This window comes from Chrysemys picta, chromosome 13 (assembly GCF_011386835.1).
Source record: "Chrysemys picta bellii isolate R12L10 chromosome 13, ASM1138683v2, whole genome shotgun sequence".
In the NCBI taxonomy this organism is placed as follows: Eukaryota; Metazoa; Chordata; order Testudines; family Emydidae; genus Chrysemys; species Chrysemys picta.
Window position 1 is genome coordinate 34,903,186 of NC_088803.1, and position 20,617 is coordinate 34,923,802.

General features: G+C 47.1%; 1 long non-coding RNA gene across 1 annotated transcript in view; it reads left to right on the plus strand.

Annotated features, from left to right (window-relative positions):
- LOC122174507 (uncharacterized) overlaps positions 1-20,617 on the plus strand; it is a 104,613-nt gene that overhangs the window by 62,986 nt on the left and 21,010 nt on the right. The window contains exon 2 of the long non-coding RNA XR_006176453.2: positions 13,898-13,947. This is a non-coding gene — a long non-coding RNA (uncharacterized LOC122174507). The remainder of the gene's footprint in view (positions 1-13,897; positions 13,948-20,617) is intronic.

Below are 20,617 nucleotides of genomic sequence, written 5' to 3' on the forward strand. Positions count from 1 at the left end.
ACTGTATCAGTAAAAGGCCTTGTCTACTCTACAAAACGTTGCTGGTATAGCTATACTGCAAGGACTGTGGGGGAAATAAATACACACACCCTAGCTGATATAGATAGTCTGGCAACCCCCCACCTCCTGGAGTGTAGACACAACTATGTTGACAGAGTATTTCTGTCGGCATAGCCGATGTCATTCAGGGAGGTGTCATTCAGATCTCCTTCTGCCTCCTTATACTGCATCTCCACTAGGGGGCTCTGCTGGTATACTTATACCAGCAAAGGCTGTGTAGTGTAGACATGGCCAAAACCCCACTCCCTAACTGATAATTATATGGTAGGAAACTGTGTGTTGGCCAGGTCCAAGGCTGTACAGCTGCTTGTAGAATGAAGCAGATGCGCCATTTCAAAGGAGTAGGTGTGCCATTAATACTGGTTAAAGACGCCAAAACACATTGCATTGAATCTCTCTTCTGGCTGATGTTCCCTCTAAATGGATATGCAGTTTCTCATGAGAGTGCTTGTGAAGGAGATTGCAGTGGGCCAGGAATACCACATCCTGAGCCATCTGGAGCAGGAAAGGTGGCAGCATGCCATAAGGGATTAGAGATGGCAGGCCTTATCTGTCCCATACCCTTCCCCCTGCCTCCGAAGGCTGGTTTGCTTACACCTCCAGGATATAATGTTGTCCTTGGCCCCCGAGAGCAGCTGTTCATGTATAGGGAGAAAGGAAGAGCTTTTGTTCCCCTTATTGCATTACTCAGACCAGTGTAACAACCCCTAATCCCCTGAACTGGTCATGTCAGGGCCCCCTTGGTGTATACCCTCCACTGTGGTCTGATAGGGGAAAGGGAAGTCAAGCATCCCAGATCCCAATAATGCCTTCTGCACATGAGCGGTCCTAACCACTGTCCCATTCAGATCCAGGCTACTCTGAAGCAAAGCTTACCAGCTGCTTGTCTCTCCTTTAGAAGCCAAGCTGAGGCGGTTGACCTATCCTCACTTGTGACTCTTAGATCAGCTTCTGGAGGCCTAACATTGAAACTTCAAACAAATATGTGGCTGAGGGCAGTTCCTTCTATCGATGGGATGCTCAGTGGCTCTGAGGGAAGAAGGGAATTTCTGGATATCTTTGTGACGTTGCACTCAAATGTTTTATAAAAATACATTATATTCACAATTATAAACATAACTGGAATATGCTTTATGCAAAAGGTCTCTTGTAAGGTATTATTACAAAGCTTATGATCTACTGAGTGTGTTCATCGTGTTTGTATGAATGCATATTTCTAGCTTCAGATACTTTATTTTTGTATTAACCCTGAAGTCCTACTGTAACTATGCAAAGTGTGGGCCATTGATGGTGGCTTGGAATCTTGGTGGCTTCCATTGACTAGGACAATTGCTTGTGAATGGCTTTGTTTACCTGCAAGCCTTCCTGTGTACTGTCGGCCAGCTCCTAGATAATGAAGAAGGAGGTCTTACAGTGACATGTGATCATGTCACCTGAACTGGAATCCATCTTAAACCTGGTGCTTTTCCATTTAGAAGGAGAGGTGGGGATCCAGAGAGACAAAAGATTCCCGCATTGTGTCAAAGCTATAAAAGAGGGTGGAACAGAACAAATGGGGCTGCCAGTTATGAGAAATCCCCTCTTTACCACCTGAGCTGGAACTAACAAAGACTGTACCAGGGAAAGGATTGGGCCCAGACTAGGAAGGAGTCTAGTCTGTGAAAGAAGCTTATTGGAACATCTCTGAGAGTGAGATGTTACCTGTATCAGTTTCTTAATGTATTAGGTTTAGACTTGTAGTGTTTTGTTTTATTTTGCTGGGTAACTTACTTTGTTCTGTTTGTAATTACTTAACCACTTAAATCCTACTTTTTATACTTCACTTTTGTTTATTAGTAAACCCAGAGTAACTGATTAATACCTGGGGGAGCAAACAGCTGTGCATATCTCTCTATCAGTGTTACAGAGGGTGGACAATTTATGAGTTTACCCTGTTTAAGGTTTATACAGAGTAAAATGGATTTATTTGAGGTTTGGATCCCATTGGGAACTGGGTGTGTGGGTGCTAGAGACAGGAGTACTTGCTAAGCTGTTTTCAATTAAGTCTGCAGCTTTGGGGGCATGGTTCAGACCCTGGGTCTGCATTGCAGCAGGCTAGTGTGTCTGGCTCAACAAGGCAGGGTTCTGAAGTCCCAAGCTGGCAAAGAAAATGGGCTCAGAGGTAATTTCAGCACATCAGGTGACAGTTGCAAGGGGATCTCTCTGACCGAACCCGTCACAATCTTAAGCGGGGAAAGTGGTTGGTGGGTGTGGGTGTGTGGGTGTGTTTTTTGTTGTTGTTGTTGTGTGTGTTTTTAGCAGCTCCTGGCCAACAGCTGTGTACAGCTCCTCCAACATCTGGAACCTCTTGGATGGAGGCTGGAGCAGCTGGAGTACTTCAACATACTCTCAACCATGCCTGCCCCCACCACCAAACTACAGCACTCTGGGTTAAGAGGTGACTGAAATAAGAAATGGATGAGCATGCAGCACACACGGATACACAGACCCTGAACAGCAGCACTGGGGGTTAAGAGGGGAATGTTACTCCAGACATAAGAAGTGGAGGCGCATCCGCGCACACCGAACCTCAGCACTATGGGTTAAGAGGAGAAAGTTAGTCCAGTGATAAGACATGAAGGAGTGTGCAGACAGATATCATTTTAGACAACTATACAGCTCAAAAAGATTTTCCTCTTCTCTTTCTGGCCCATTGGGCTCTCCTTATCTTGCCCACATGCCAATGCTCTGGCATCAGCATGCTGGGTTGGACTGGAACACTGCTCAGCCAGAAAGCTCCTCTTTGAAGGCTTTGTGCAGAAGCGGCCTGCTGGAATTCCCAGTGGAATGAACCTTATTCCAGAACGCAGATGACAGGGATGAGTGAGGCAAACCAGTAGAGACTGGACTAAGTTTCCATTCCCAAGCTCCATTCCAATTGCGCACTCCTCCTTTTATGGCTTCCTCTCTTTCTTGTATATTGGCAGAGGGTTGCTGCCATATGTTGGACAAAGGGAGACTATGACTGTGTGTGACGAGCATTTGTGTACTGCAGAGCTTGAGAGCAGCACGAGATCTGTATAATGCAAAGCATGGGGAGGGGATGGTGGGCCAGAGCGCTCATACTATTTATGACATCCCCTGGAGTGCTGCAGCAATTCTATGATGGTTCTGAGCTAATTGCACTTCAGGAACTGCAAGCCCCCTCTAGCGATTTCCCCAAACAATCTAAATATTGGGGGGCGGAGGGGGGTCCTCCCCACCGACCTCTGGGCCCCTTCCTGTTTTTCACTGGCAGCAGAGCTCTGTAAGGATCTAGTCATGTGAACAAAATACAACATTCTGATAGACTTCTGCATAAGCCTAGGAAAATCCTCTGGTTCTAGGCAACAACTGGAAGCATTTTCCATCCCAGAATAACAGGCATAGTGTCATGCAGCACAAGCCTGCTGTGTGTGAGTGACAGGGGTGGGGCTAGCCAGCAGGCAGGGACTCTAGTTTCAAAAGCACCCCAATCCTATTGACTTTCTATGGGGGAGGAGCATTGAAATCCCAGCCTGAAGTCTGTAGCATCACACTTGTGTCCCTTTGGCATGTGTCTGTGCAGGAGGCCACTGGTCTTTTGTTGCTCCATAGGAAACGTATTTCCTTGATAAGGTTACAACTTGGTCATATAGCCATCCAATGGGCCACTGCTGTGCCCTGTGCAATGCGGGCTTTGATTTGCCCCATGGCAAATGTATTCTTTGGACTGCACTGGTGCTCTTAAGAACCCAGAGATCATGAGACGTGGAAGTAGGTTCCTCAGCCGAATGTTGTAGAGGCAGGAGTGTTGCTGGCTTAAGACACGATGCCATGGGGGTACTGGAGGGAGTGCGTCTTTGATTCAGCTCCCTAGCACAGCCCTGCTAGCACTTTGCAGGGGTAGTCGGACATGGCCGTACTCCTTTTCCCCACACTCAAACATGCTCCTCCTAGGGCAGGAAGCATCTTCAGCAGGACTGGCCGACCCGTCACTGTGTGCTCCACAGGGCTATGCAGACCTACCATGGGTGCTTCCTGTACCTGTTCCTATGTCAGTTGCACCTGTACATGGCCAGCCACACTCTGTCCTTTAACAGGGATCCCTGTAACCAGATGCTGTCGTGCAGTTTAGGCCAACGGGGGAAGGGGTGGGCACAAAACCTTAAATGAATCCAAATGAGCCAGAAACTGATCGGTCTAGTTTCATTAGCCAAGCAGGCTGAGATGTAGGACATTATTGTGGTGCTCTCAATGGTCCAGGAGAGAACTCTTAGAGCAATGATTTTTACTGTGGCAGTTTCATGAGCTCTATTACACAGACCTCATTTGTCCTTGGGGTTAAACCCAGTCCTTCCCCATTGGCTCAATAGGATATTTTTCCATTGGCTTCAACAGAAGCCAGATCAGAGCCATGAACACCCAGGGTAAATCCTGGCCTCATTGGTGTAAATGGCAAAACTCCTGCTGACTTCAGTGGGGCGAGGATTTCACCCCAAGAGGTGAGCCTATATGCATCCACCATAGCCAGCACACAGACTCAGAACTGTGGAGTTCAGGGATGCAACACTCCAGCCTCAAACCTTTACATGCGTCACACGTCGCTAGTGGCTCAAAGCTCCTTCGTTGCACTGTTTCTTCATGTTACTTTGAACATATCTCTGAACTTGTGAGAACAAACTGGATTGCGTCCTATGAATAAGCCTGAAGAAAAAGTGTCATTTGTAGGGTTACCATACGTCCGGATTTTCCCGGACATGTCCGGCTTTTGGGGGCTCAAATCCCCGTCCGGGGGGAAATCCCCAAAAGCCGGGCATGTCCGGGAAAATCGGGAGGCTCGGCCGGGGCCTCTTTGTGCGGGGCCGGGGTCGCGGGGCCGGGGGCATGGTGCCGGGCCAGGGTCGCAGTGCCGGGCCGGGGCCGGGGGCGCGGGGCCGGTCCGGGGCCGGGGAGCCGGGCCCGCGGGGCGGGGAGCCGGGCTCGGGGAGCCGGGCCGGGCCCGCGGGGCTGGGAGCTGGGCCGGAGTCGGGGAGCCGGGCTCGGGGAGCTGGGCCGGGCCCGGGGAGCCGGGCTCGGGGAGCCGGGCCGGGCCCGCGGGGCTGGGAGCGGGGCTGGGAGCCGGGCCGGGCCCGCGGGGCTAGGAGCCGGGCCGGGGTCGGGGAGCCGAGCCCGCGGGGCTGGGAGCCGGGAGCCGGGGGTGGTCGGCCGGGGCCGCGCCTCCTCCCCCCCACACCTCCCCCCTTACCTGCTTCAGGCTTCCCGCGAATTAAATGTTCGCGGGAAGCAGGGGAGGGGGCGGAGACTTTGGGAGGGGGTGGAGTTGGGGCGGGGCTGGGGGCGGGGCCGGGGCCCCCGGGAGTGTCCTCCATTAGGAGGCACAAAATATGGTAACCCTAGTCATTTGTATGCCAAGGGGATCAGAAGTGGGGGTAGCAGGAGAGCAACTAAGAGGAGCGTGTAAGAGAAGAGTATGTGTGATGGGGTGCTTGATTGTGTCCCCTCCTGATGGTTGCTTTCCCTATTACGATTCCCTCTCATCCACCCCTGCTGGATCCAATCCTGATCTCCCTTATACCACTGATAACCAGGCCTAGTTCATTTGAAGAAAAGGGGATCACACCAATGTACAACCAGTGAGCTCAGAATCAGTTGCATCACGTAAATTACTCTCATTTTGCACATCCACCAAATGCAAGTTCCACTGCTGCTTACACCTGGGTTTAGGCAAATTAGACACAACATGTAATTTACATCAGTATTCACATTGCCGCTGTATTTGAACTAGAGCCTTCCCTGAGAGAGACCTGGTTTAAAAGCATGTGACTAAATTTGGCCCAGCCTGGACAGAACCATGCAAATTGCTATCAAGGAAAAGGTCTGCATGAATCAGTTGCTCTGCAACCAACACTAACCAGCCTCAGGGAGTGTGGCTTGTTACAAAACCACAGCGCTACGGCAGGCCGAGCTGGCAGGACAATGGCTATCTACACTAACTAGTGCAAGGACCTCCGCTCTGTGTTCCCCGATACTGGCGCTTTCCAAGGAAACTTTGGCTACCTTAACTTTGGCTGGGACTTGGGACGGGCTTTGGAAGCTTTCAAACCACCCAGGGAGGGTGGAAAGGAGACGCCCTTTTCTTTGATTCACAGATGAGATCGTTTTTATTTTATTTTTATTTACAATGTAAAACTAGCTGAACTGCTGCGAAAGCATCCGGTCACACAGGAGCAGGGTTGGCCTCCCGCAGCTGGGCTCAGCTGTTGGTAGAATTAGGCTACTAATTGCCTCAGTCTGTGGCAGCCAGTTGGCAACCACGACAGGGACTCGTGTGTCTTTCTGCTGCGAGACGGCCGTTCTTAGCATTTTGCTGATGGGATCTGCCAGATTACAGGATTTGGCGGGGAACGGGAGAGGAGAGGAGACTAGGGGATCCTTTGTGGTGCCTTGAAATGAAGCTCTAAAAACTACCTTTTTGGGCTCCTAAGTAAAGACCATATTTTCAGAAGTGCTCTGCCACTGTCCTGCTGCGTGACCTCGAGCAAGTCACTTCCCCTCTCTGTGCCTTGGTTTTGTCTCCCAGCCTTTGTCTGTCTTCTCTAGCTAGGTTATAAATTCTCTCTGTTACCCACTGGTTAGGGACAGCAGCTGGGGACAGATCTTCCCCAGAGAATCGAGGGGCCGGATTTCTGATCTCATGCTGGGATAAATCAGGGGTAGCTTAGTTACAGCCAATGAAATTACACAGAGGTAAAACTGGTGTCAAGTGAGACCGGAATCAGGCCCTAGAGGTTTTCCTGAGTTCTCCTCCGTGCATGTGCAATGCGTTAATAAACCACGTCAGCTTGAGTTGTTTACACACGGATGGGAGGGCTGATTCTCCTTTCGCATATGCTGGCTTTACGCCAGGCTCTGGAGTGTCTTCTGAGTTATACAACTGTAAGTAAGAGGCAGCTCTGGCCTTCAGAGCCTGGCTGAGAGAAGGCTTGGAGAAAATCCCATCTTCTAGGGGCGGCTAATGCCTTGATTAGCCCTGGGCAGCTTTCCCTTGCATGTTCTCTCTGTCTCGTGCTACTGCGGTGGTGATTCTCTTGGCTACACCTGTCTTGATAAGTTCAGAGGAATTTACAGTGCCCCAAGGGGCTCAGAAATACCACGGCCTGGGCATTGCTGCTGATCTCTCCTGGCTGGCTAGCAAAGCGGAGACCCACACTGGGTCATGTGTCATTGGAGTTGGATATTTGGTCAGCTCTGAGTTCTCTGTCTGCAGAGGCAGGAAACACAAAAACAGGCCCCTCTGTACTTGCCAGTACAGTATGGAGCGACTACCACTTCTGTAAGGAGAACCAATGGGGCCAAATGTTAAACACCCCCTTATAACCAAGGCCGTCTCTGGGACTGGAGAAAAGGGAAGAGGGTCTCTGGGAAAGTTCTGCATGAATTCTGGGGATTGTTGTCCCCAAATGAGGCTTCTAGTTCAAATGAGTCCTAGACCAAAGGGCCTGCCTGTCTGTAGTCAGTAAGGATGCCACAGCATTTTCCACAAGAGTAGGGTGTTAGCTGTGGCATCCTGGCCACATTTCACCTCATCTAATTTATATTCCGGCTCCTTCATTCTCTCAATTGTTTCACGGATATAAGATTTTTCTATACCTGACATCTCAACCTGCTGTGTAGTGCTGCTGTACATTGTTATGTAGCTGCTATGTTTCAACCCAGAGGTGGACGCACTTTAGCGGTGGGATGTGATCCCTGTGTGCACAGAATGCATAGTGCCGTGAGATCTGAGGATGAAAGGTGCTAAGTAAATATAAAGTATCAGAGGGGTAGCCGTGTTAGTCTGGATCTGTAAAAAGCAACAGAGAGTCCTGTGGCACCTTTAAGACTAACAGATGTATTGGAGCATAAGGTTTCGTGGGTGAATGCCCACTTTGTTGGATGCATCCGACGAAGTGGGCATTCACCCACGAAACCTTATGCTCCAATACAAGTAAATATAAGTCTTTAAAGATCAGCCTGGATCCAAAAGCACTGGGCAGGGAAGAAAGGGTGGTGTCCTGCAGTTGGGGTGTGTGCATGGGGCCATTGGGAGTGAGGTGCTGGCAGGTTGTAGGCTACAGCCTCTCTGAAAGGAAGGGGAAATAAGAAACAAGGCTCCCAAGTCTCATCTGCCAGAGGAGGATTTTATGACACGTGAAAGTGTTTATTTCACTGGATGGAAATGGACAAACAAAGACCCAGCCACAAAATCCCCCCAGCTCTGCCAGCTCTGCTACACTGCTTCCCTCCCACTCACCTGACCTGCACTGGGGGCATCCTTCCAGCTACCCCCAAGGCATTTGCAAGGAGGTAATGAAGAACAGATGATCAGGCTCAAGGCTGTGAACCATTAAAACACGCTGGGCCTGAAGCTGGAAATGGGCGGTTTCTCCAGCTTGACAATGGTGTAACGGAGAATAGAGTTTGGTCCCAAGTAAGGGGGAAAAAATAGAATAATGGAATTTGACCATATCAATGCGCCACTGGCCTGACTGCTGGCCCTGACACGCGTCAGTGATGGGACGTGTCTGGTTTCTGTCTGGCCCCATGTCTCACCAGTCGTGTGCTCTAAGCCATGTGGCGTGCTTGCACAGCTCAAGACACTTTACAGACACTCATGGATGGAGTTGCATAACTTCCAAGCAGTGAAAGGAGGCAAGAAATTTGCCTCCCCCACACAAACCCTGAGAGGAATAGGGAGGAGTAATGAAGGGTGCATCTATACTGCAGGCCGAGGGGTGACCGAAGCTGGGGTGGATATACGTGTGCTAGTTTTATCCCCACTGGCATTGCAAAACAGCACATCAGTCCTGGGCCACTGGACCAATTTTAGACTTCTCCTGTGCCCAAAAAGCGCCCCCTGTAACGCAGGCAAGGAGGACACCAAAGTCAATTACAACGGCTGATCTTGCATGGCGTTGCAGCATGGGACGAGTGACTTCCCGACTCTGATTGGAACATTGTGAGTTTTAAAATCTCCCCTGAACCTGAACATTACTGGGTTTGTGTTCTGCTAAGGGGAGAGACTGTAAACAGAGTGCAGAGAGTGGGGAGAGGAAAGTGCAATGACCCAACAGGCCGACAGCTGGAACCAGGCATGAGCAACTAATAGAAAATGGGGAAAGGAGGGGAGAGAAATGCAGAAAACAAACACAAGTGGGCCACACTGCTCTCTGGTGTCAATCTGGAGTGACTCCAGTGATTTCATGGGGCTAAATCCTCTACTGGGGTAAATAGGCAGAGCTCCATTGAAGTCAAGGGAGCTGGGCACACTGACACCAGAAGAGTTGTGGCCCACTCTGTAGTTATTGGTGTAATAGAACAGAATTTGACCCATTGCACGTACCAGCAGCTGCTCCAGCCAGCCTCACTTTGCCAGCCTCTATCTCTAGTGCCACGCCCAGTGGTGTCTTATTCCAGAACCGCTTTGTTCCTCTGTCTCTCTGATGGGGGTGGAGTGGGAAACATGGGTGTTGTGATTTGTTTTGCTACTGAATGTTCCATCCTTCATGCCATTCCACAGGGATACGCTTGCCCTCCCACGCATCACAGGGCTGGGAGGGGAAGCCTGAGTCTTGGAAGCGCCTAATGACAGATAGGAGGCCAACAGGATTTTCAAGATGGAAGCCATCCAGGACAAACACAAGGGCCAAGCATGTGTGGTCTCCACAAATTAAAACTATCAATTGGTTTAAAAGTGCTTTTTATGGAATAAAAGAGGGAATATCGACCAAACAATGAAGTAGGCCCCAGTGCTGAGGAGAGAGGACTCTGTCATTTAGTTAAGTTGTCCATCAGTTATAATAGGATAAGTAGCCAAGAAAAATCTTTCCTGACATGTTCTCTGGAGATTTCCCTCCTGCTTCCCCCTCAACACCCTCAAGCGATATCTCCCCTGTCAACACACACACTTGTTCTAAGGTCCGCTAGCAAAAGAGAAAAGTCTCCAAAAGTAGCAGGTGTCCTTAAGACCTGTCAAAATACATCACTGCTGTCTTTGGAGCACTGCTGGCCCTCAGCCTGACCCCTGGATCCAACAGCGCCAGCCTGGTCCCCACAGCACTGAGGTAATTAGGGCTTGGGAATGAGCAGAAGGCGGGGGTAGGAATTTCTAATGTCTGAACTAGTTAGAAATGCCTTCCCTTCCCAGACCTTCCCCAGACAATTCCCCCCACCTCTTATTCTCCTGTGTACATATCAAGCATTGGGGTACTCAGTCTTGTTAGGCTCTTGAAATATAGCCACAGGGTTGGGGACTGTGCAGCGAGAACCCAAAATAACAGCACCAAACAAACCACACCTCTTCCCTTTACAACAATACTAGATTGGATCCAGGTGTGTCCCAGAGGGGCCCAGTGCATTTCAGTCCATGGTGTGGTCCTTCTGTGCCAGAGCTTCATGGGACCTCTGAGCCACTCAGACAGGTTAGCCTTGGAGAATCACCCCACCAAGAAAGGTCTGAATGATGTAGTATTAGCAGCAAGAGACATGAATCCAAGGGCGCAGGCAAGGGGATGGCCCTGTTGCACGCTCTGCTGCATCTCAAAGGGGGTGGCTATTGAACGGAGGAACTCATTGGAATGTAGTGGGTTGAAAGGGGTAACATAATAGGCCAAATTCTTCTGTTACCCTTGTGCCATTCATGTCAAGGAGCAGTAACTGAGCGGGGGACATGGGCCACCTGTTAAAAGGAGTGACAGATGTTAATGACTCAAATGCTTCCAATCAAGGAAGTAGCAAACTTTCCCTTGTCAAGAGAGAGACTATAGTCCTGATTGTTATGTCTTTGTGGTTTATGGTGAATGCAGAGGAGCCTGTCTGCTCTGGAATGGCTGGTGGGAGGCTTTGCGCTCTCAGGAGGGGAGAAAGGGAAAAGCCTGTAGTAAACCAGAGCAAAACTACTTCTGAGGGAGGAGGAGGAGGAGGAGTGGAAACCTCCCAAAGTCATCAGCAAAACAGCTATTGTGGGGTAGCAGTTATTTCAGACTCCCAGATTTAGAAGCCTAGCTGTCAGAAGATAGCATGCCGAGAAAGGCCCCTCTATTAAAACAGTACATCTACACTAGTTCATTGCTGGCCAGGAAGCCAAAGGGATCAGAAGGGGACTAAGTTCTCATCTCTCTGAGACCCAGGGACTTTGGAAAACCTCCCAGTAACTTACACCAAAGTGTGGATGTTTTATGTCTCTGGGATATTTTCCCCCCATTTGGTTGCATTCTGTGCTCGTGTCATGTTTGTTATATCAGTGTTTCTCAACGATCGGTCCGTGGACTGGCATTGGTCCCTGACATCTCCCTGACAGTTTAGGAAGGCAGCAAGCCACTCCCTGGTATCAAAAAGGTTGAGAACCGTTGTATTATGTGATGAGATTCTGGATTACTTTTTGACAAACATCCGCCGTCTCTGCTTCAAGACTAAGTATCACCACTACATCCTCCCACCTGGGAGTAAATCCTAATTGATCCTTGTGTAGACGGCCCACTACCACGTGTTCTCTTCTCCAAGCCAAAAATCATAGCAAAGAGCCGTAGAAGGGAGTTTGCAATAGTTCTGTGTGACACACAGGGAAGCGGATCTGTTAGTTTTACCAAATGAAAGTGCACCAATGGCTTCATTTAGGATAAAATTCTGTGCTGAGAGGTAGAGTTAAGCCACACATGATCTGAAGGATGAATAACTTGAGCAGAAATTGCTTATGAATATTATTCAACTGCCTATCAGGTCCCAGAGTTTCCCCGGATTTGAAAGCTATTTTTTTTTCAATCTAATATTACTTTAGCAGAAAGTTCAGGCGTATACTTTTGCTCAGCACGTCAATAAGATTTTTAAGAGTCCTTTGCCTCAAATATCTCATTTTAGGGGTACCATAGATCATAGGCAAGTGTAAAGGGTCGTGTAATATTCCTACAGAGACTGATTTTCAACAAAGCTTAAGCATGGAGGTACTGGGACGGTATACACAGACTAGATAATTGTGTTCGCAAATACCCAGCTTCAGTCATTTGTATGTGCAGTTACCGTTTCTGCAAACACAATCGCCCTAATGGCCTGTGAAAGGGTAAGTGCACACACAGGGCCAGTGTTTCTCAACCTTCTCAGGCTGATGACCCTTTATTCAAAAGCAAAAATTATTGCCATCCCTTTACATTTGCTATAAGAGTAAAACATTATCTGTGATGACAATGCTAAGCTGAGAGAGAGAGGGGTGTGTGTGGTTTTGAGAGGCTGACGGAGAATACTTGACCTCGAAGGGTAAGAGTATACAGGGTGTGTGGGAGTGAGATTTTCTTTGCTTTAGATTGTAATAAAAATGTCAACACCTCAAGACTTCCCTGGCTGACTTCTGTGCCCCCTAGTGTCAGGCCAAATCCTGCTCTCACTTGCATCTGTACAATGTCATTGCCTGTCCATCTTTACTGAACACGCATTTTTACCAAACCAACCATCCACGCCCTCTCTGTTCAGCTTTATAGAGAAGATGTTCAGTAGAAGTAGTGTTTTGTTTATGCCTCCTGTTTTATAGGCTATCTCAGAAACTGAGCTCTGATTCTGTAACCAGAATGCCTACCCTTCGTGGTTGATTCCCTCCATACCCATCCTGTCCCTCTCCAGCCTCCTCGCAGCACTGCGTACGGGTAGGAATAACAACCCCTCTCACTTCTGACCGTGTATTCAGCCCACAATTCCTGATTCTGTTTCCCTGTGGCCAGTCAGTTTTTTTCTCTCCCTAATTAACAGGATACCAGACGATTGATCGATAGCTAGATTAAACAGTTTGAGCAATCTATCAGAATTGTATGGCAAATTATTGCTAGAGTGAGAAAACTGTCAATTAAAAACACCTCTAGTTGCCTAGACTTGCACAGGAAGATAATGGATCAAACTCTGTTTTCTTTTACACTGGTGTAAATTTGGAACATCCCCACTTAAATTAAATTAAATCCTCTGGAACTGGAACAGAATTGGGTCATTCACCTAAAGCACACCAAAAAAACCTCCATTTATTCTCGCAGCCTAAAGCCATGTCCCTTTCAGCCTGCCAGCTCAGAGCTCCAGCAAGGTCTGCCTGGGAAGTCCCAGATCATGTTCTTGCATACTTACTTGACTTGTCAGCTTATGTTAAACAGTGTCTTTTCCTGATTCCAAACCTACATGCACATTTAATAATGATATCACCTTCCAATCCCAGTCCAATGATTTTTCTTCCCAAATATATAATCTTCCTCCTTGTGTCTGGCTCCCAGTGGCCAAATTCCACCATCCTTTACACTGTTGTATGCCCAGTGTGACTCCATTGACTTTGATAGTTACTCCAGATTTACACCAGAATAACAGACAGGAGAATTTCGCCTATAATGTAGAGAATGGCTGAGTATAGTCTACGAAAAGAATCTAATTCTGTGCATGTGTTCACAAAACTGAGTAGGAAAAAATGAAATCAAATTCTGGAAAACGATTCACAAGCAGGAGAATAATCAGAATAACTTTTAGAACTCGGGGTTTCTTCTTGCCAAGAGATCGGGGAATGGATGGGAATATTCTTGGTACCTTTTAAAACATCTATTACATCCCCAAATAACTCTAGCCCCGAACACCTCCAGATCATACTTACCCCCATAAATTCCTTGATTGGGCAAGTTGGTTAAGCTCTCTGCCTTATATCTGTAATATGGGGATAATAATATTTCCTCGTTTTTGCAAAGCTTGCGCCCCTTGGATGAAAGTTCCCATGTAAGTGTAGGTTAGTAATATCAATACAGAAAAATTCATTTTCATTTATTTTTCTTTTCTGTCTATTTAGAGATGAGCTCAAACTACAAACTTCAGAACCAGAACGAAACTCCTATAAAGGTCAGTGGTGTTTGGATCCAGGGATTTGGGCTCCTCTTTGCTATTAGACCTGTGAGTACACAAACTAGTCGTGATACCCTTTTCAAGAGCACTGCCTTGGAGAATGGCAGAAATGCAGGGAAATGTCAATGTGCTGGGTAATGGAGGAACAGAGGAACGCTTATTGTACACATGGGGGTTTCAGTGGTACGTGTTCCCAACCTGTTCTAAACATCTCCAAAGCACAGACCTCTGCCCCTTGAGGTAAAGGAGGAACTCAATTAGCTTGGAGCAGTAGTAGGCTCTCATCCTCCATGTGGACCAGTCATTAGACGGGGGACACAACACACTTAGTCCATGTGTGACACAAGCAAGTGCAGCTCCTCTTCACTGAACTCCCACCCGCTTTCAGCAGTGGGGAATTTGGCCCTGGGAGACTGAGAAAGAGGGAAAGAGATTGGAAGAGAAAAGGAAAGAATAGCAGATAGTGATCAAGAAGCTGAATGAATGAGGGTGAGCGAGAGAGAGAATGGACCTTAGAGAAGTAATTTCTGATGCTAGATAATAATGTTTTACATAATAGTTTATATGCCTGTAGTATTTTTTTTATCCCAAAGGATCCTAAAGCACTCTATAAATATAACATGCAAACTACTCCCAGGGACTGATGCACCCACCAGTCTCACTTCTGGGGTGACTAGTAAGCATTACAGCTTACAATTTAGAAAGCTACTTAATATCTGCAGCACCAGGAGATAATGCCAGGGTGAGCTATAGCAAATGAGAGCCATCTTAGTTTGATGATAAACACCAATGAGCAGGACTTATCAAAAAAACTTCAACATTTAGCCTTTTTTTCCAAAAAGCTTTCACAAAACAATTGTTACTATTTTTCAAGTGGCTGGAGCTTTTTGAACATTTGAAATTTCAGGAAAAATATTTGCAAAAAAATCTGGATTTTCCTGTGAATTTTTGTTCTGCATTTTTCTGTGCTCAGTCTAAATGCCAGTCCTTTCCCGAGCTCTCCTGCCCACCTAGTCCAGCCGACCCCTGAGAACACCCTCACACACACCTCTCACAACAGCTGAGACCAATGACAGGATTGAAAAACCTCCTTTAATTTTTGTTACCTGCTTTAAAAAAAAAAACCCAAATCTATAACAACTGTTTCAAGTCATCTCTGGTGATCAGAAATTTGAACAAAGGGATAGAATAAGGTCAAAATATCTGTTGAGGACTGATAGAAGGAGGTTTGTGAGAGACAGCAGGTCCTATCCTCACTAAATGATTGTGGTAGAAAATGATTGACTGGCACAGTCTTTCTGCAGATGCAATACCCCTAGGTGAGTATTGTATGTGTGCCTAGACTAGAGGGCAAGTTGGAAACAAATGGTACCTCTTAGTCTTTCAGACATAATGTTGTAACTGCATGGCCTAGACCTCCTCTGACAAATGTGAGAGAGATCTGTTTTATTTTTATGACTATTATGTGTGCCTCTGTTTATCGGAGCTCACCCCATGTCAGACAATGGCTTTGGATACCAGTATTTAACTAACAATACAGATGTCAGAGTGTCACATGGTTCCTGGCCCCTTTATGAAGAGACAGGCCAAGTCCCACCTGTGATGCAATTAGTTCATCTCCCCACATTGGGGAGAATGAAGAAGGTCCTATTACCAGTGGTCATGTGACTCACTCAGGCTTCTACCCATATTTAGTTCAGAGGGGCCTGAGTGGAAAGGAAGAGTGGGGCAGCAGATGGTTACAGAAACTGTAGAGAGCAAGAAGTTTCCTGTAGGAGACCCTGAGATAGCAGGGGAGAAAAGGACTCCGGTTAGGGAAGGCTTGGAGTGACCTGCCAAGGCAGAGAGGAGGACATACTCTGGGAGTTTTGACTTGATAGACAGCAGGAAAACAGACCTTCAGGGTGGAGGGGCTGGGCTCAGCTGGAGACTGGAGTAGGCACTTTTTGGTTTATCTTGTTCTTGGATTCCCAGCAGGGAAAAAACCCAGAGAGTCACCATTCTGATAAGAGTGAAAAGAACTGCGAGTTAAGCCCAGGAGGGGTAGAAGATGTTTTGTTTATGTTAACTAGGTTGGGACTATTATTGAAGGTGGTATTTAGTTTGGACTTTGAGTATCCTGAAAGAGGACTGAACTCGGAGAGTGACCCAGCCCAAGAGCTGAGCCACATGATTCCCTCTGAGAGACTGGTGAAGGGAAACTCATGCAAGGCCACCCTATGCCATGAACATGTGCTCTGGAGGTGGCAATACTCTTGCATGGAGTGTCTGAAATTTGTCTTTAACCAAGCTGCACATAACCCTTAGCTTGGGACGAGGGTGGGGGGACGGACGGGACCTTCAGGTGGGAAATGTCAAAAAACTTTGGAACTATTAAAAAGCACAGCCCTGATGAACCGAGGTGGAGGAGCAGAATGTGCAGAAAGCTGATAGAGCCCTGTCCCCAGTGTAGTGGTGCCTGGGATAAGTTAGGCCTTGAAGGAAATGGTAAGTTTTCGGTAAGGCTATATGTGTAGTCCTTTTTTGTTTGACCCCAGTTCTCTGATTGCTATGTCCCTATGGATAAATAAACAACACTTGGTTTTAAAGAGGCTGCTCAGAGTCACTATGTCACCTATTGGTCACAGCTCTGGAAAGAATCCATGCAGGTGACCAAACACAGTCGAGCCTGCAAAATAATCATGGTTGCCATAGCTTAAAAGTGGAGTGAGCTGTGGGATCCCATCCTAGGAGAAGTGAAGGTACAAGGCCCGTCACTTGAAAAGGTACCCAGAGAGAGATCAAAGGTACAACTAGTCCTGAACCGTAACAACCTGTCTACAACTCTAGGCAGGGCCGGCTCCAGCTTTTTTGCCGCCCCAAGTGGTGAAGCCAAAAAAAAAAAAAAAAGATAAAGCCGCAATCGGCGGCACTTCGGCGGCAATTCAACAGCCGGTCCTTCCCTCCGAGAGGGAGTGAGGGACCCGCCGCTGAATTGCCACTGAAGACCCCCTTTCCATTGGCCACCCCAAGCACCTGCTTCCTTTGCTGGTGCCTGGAGCCAGCCCTGACTCTAGGCACTGTAAAAACTGCTCCAAACCTGCAGCTGGAATATATTCTGCCATAGGTTGATACCATACATACAATGGCATCAATTAAAAACTGAGGCAAATTCACGCAGTCAGTGGGAATTGGCACCACATACTGCAGAGCAACTACAGTGTTGTGTGTCATTCTGTGGCACCCCTGCAAAATCCTGTTTCGACCCCCCCTTTGAATCACACTGCAGAGACCCAACCCTTGGGGGAAACCAGTCACTTGGCCAGAATTACTAACACCCAAGGGCCTTTGTGGTATGCCCACTAGTTAAGCCTCAAATCTCTCATGAGGTAGATGTGATTTAGATCCATTATGCAGATAGGGAAACTGAGGCAGTGAGAGGTTAAATGATTTGCCCAGGGGCACACAGTGAATCAGAGTCCTATCTGGCAACAGAACACAGAAGTCCCAACTCTTTTTTTTGTTTGTTTGTTTGTTTTATACTCTAAACACTAGAGCAATAGGGTCCGTGTTTGGTGCTGGCCTGATTCTCTGGAAACTGAAGCTCTCTGTTTATCCACCAACCAGGTACTGCACGGGCATCAGCAGTTAACTTCTCTGATACTTCCCCATAATAGGGGTACCACCCCTGGGAGCAGGAGAGCAGCTCATTTCTCCATGGTCCATTCATTGCTTGGCCTCTCTGTGGAGACTGCCAACAAAGGGACCAATTAGTATCGATTGCAGTGGTGGTTTTCATATGCTGACAACTAGTCAGCATTTGTGACGCCTCCGTGCATCTGTACTGGAGGGCAACATGTAGCCTGCCATGGGGTGAGTTATCTTCCTTTTCATTCAATAATTAGAAAAACAAGGCTAGACCTAGTTGCCCTTATGACTAGCTTATAGTACCTGTTTCTCTTCTCAGTCATGCCCAAGAGAAGAGGGTCATCACCCATAATGAGTGAATGGCTTTGCGATTCTGGGACCGGAATGGGATTAGGAGCATGGAAAATTGATGCACTCATCTTCTGAGTGGAGTGGCCAGGGCATCCTATCCGTGGAAACTCTCTCTCTCTCTCCCCTACATGAAGGGACCACAAAAGCAACTCAGCTTGCAGGAGTGATTGTAGGATCTAAATGAAGGCAGGAGGATCTGGCAGCCCATGCTTAGTCTGGGACCCTTCTGGTATCTGCAAGGATGGTGGTGAAAAGAGAAAGCAATGAGCTGCTCGGCTGGAATGGGCGGGCAGGAAAGTGGCTTGTATGTGCTCTGGAGAGGACTGGAGCTTAGCTTGGGCACAGGTTGAGTGCAGTGGGATGGGACAGTTGTGCTCACATCACACTTCTTGGGCTGTGACAGGCCAATGGGTAAATAAACAGCTCCAGCTTCCTGCCAGTACTTTAACCTTTACAGTCAGAAATTTTTATTCAAAGTAAGCAAACACACGGCATTCCTGCTCTTTAATGTCTTACTGCAGGGAAAACTTGGCACAGGAGCGAACAGCAGCTGGGACTGAGCCAAATACTGCTCCAGCGTACATCCGGAATAACTCTACTGAAGGCAATTCATTAATGCAACTTCATTGAAATGGCTGACATTACATTGGTGTAAGTGAGATCAGCATTTAGCCCACTGGGTTCAAACTCATACAGCTCCCTTTATACACAGGATCTTGTATTACAGATCCCTGTGATTCCTAGGGCCTTTACATTGTGAGCCTGATGTCCCTCTCACATACAGCCATTTCATATCGGTGCAACTCCATTGCCAATGCCTCTCCTGCCAATGGAGTTACACTGCTTATTTCTATCAGACTAGTGTGAGCGAAGGGAGAATCTGGCGCTTCATGTTCCATAGCACTTCTCTGTGAAGCACAAACTCTGACTTGCCACCCTTGGAGCAGGGGTGCTGCACAAATACAGTTGTAATAACATTTACCAAGCCTTCGGAAAGCCAGGTCGCTCTGCAGCCCTCTAGTTTAGTTTGGCACATCTATATTTTAAAATCCCTCAGCTTATTGGCCTTCCTATTTTTGTGGATGAAGCATGCTGATTTTCTGTCTCTTGTGGCAGACTCATGACCTAGGAGAGAGCCTCATTAATGAATATTTTGGGTGAAGCCATGCAGATATTAATACACTCCAGACCCAGCAGGGATGAGGATCGCCCATGCAGCAGAGGGCATACACTTGGTCTTGCTTCATTGAGACTCCTTGATTTTAAGTTAGCTTGATCAATTAAAGCCTGAAGTTTTGAGTTTCCTTTTTTTCTCACACAAATGGTGAAACCCGGATATTCCAGATAAATGCTAAGGGTGGTACTCTATCAGCATCTCCATTTCTACAGTCTGAATGGAGGTTAGGAACTTTTACATGGTGAGTTCTACCAAGACAGAAAGCAAAGATTAAAAATAATCTTTTTCCAGGGTAAGGCTGATTTCTGTTATGCCAGCATAAATCCAGAGTAATTCTACTGACTTGAAAATAACTCTAGATTTATGTCAATGTAGCTATGTCCCTAGAGCTGTGTGAAAAACCGGAAACTACATGAAACTTACAAAGCTCAACTGGTTTTGGGTTTCATTATAAATTCAAATCTTAGACTAGGCTCATCAAAAGATTCTTTAAGGTTCATGAACCTTTCAGTCAAACCTTGGCCAAGATTCAAGCCAATCATGGGTTGATTTATAGTTTTGTGTTGAAATGATGTGAAATCCGTGGTTTTATTTGCTCTTAATGCTGAAACTGGATGGGTTTTAGCTGAGCTTGGCTTCAAGATTTTGATTTTGTTTGAACATGAAATTCAAAACCAGATTCATAGGAGCCTATGCAGATGAAAAATAAAGGAAAACCCATCTGCAGTGAGGATGCTGACTTTTTTCCCATCAGGGTCTATAGCTTATCAGCCCTCTGAGTACCAAAACAAACAGGCCCTGATAATATCCCTACATGAGTGTTGGCCCAAGTGTCTTATCGTTCCACTCCAAGTTTGAAGAACTGGGCAAAAAATCAGGTGCAATTCACTTGGACATAAGGACACTAAAGGATCATTTGAATCAGCTGGTTGTTGGAGTGAGCTAAGTACTATTATTATTCTCTGATAATCCCTGCTAAATTCTAAAGAGGCAGAAGATGGTGGCATTCCACCGGAGCATTGGTACTTCAGAGATGGCATTGTTCCTGCTAGATGCATTTTGCCTGTCATACTGGGTATCACAGGCAGTTGCAAAGCGATTGACAATGTGGTCAGATGCCACAGAGCACAGATCCACTCAAAAAATGCTGAACAGAAATCATAGATGTCGGACTTGAGATGCCCCACTGCTCTCTTTCAGAACAGTGAAATAATGCAAAACTTTTCCTTAATCATGAGAGCATGTGGAAAAGCAATCCTGGGCCCATAGTCTGTACTAGGTCAGTTTGTCTGAGCAGCTAGTTTCCCTTCCTAACCAATCTGTGATCTTGGACAGGTCACTTCACCTCCCAGTGCTTCAGTTTCCCTATCTGTACAATGGGGATAAGGATACTGACGTCCTTTGTAAAGCACTTTTAGTCCTGCTGATAAGTACTGTATAGGAGCTAGGTAGTAGTAATAGTAGGAAGTCCTCTTTCCACTACTTTAGAAAAGCCCCATCCTGGAATAGGGC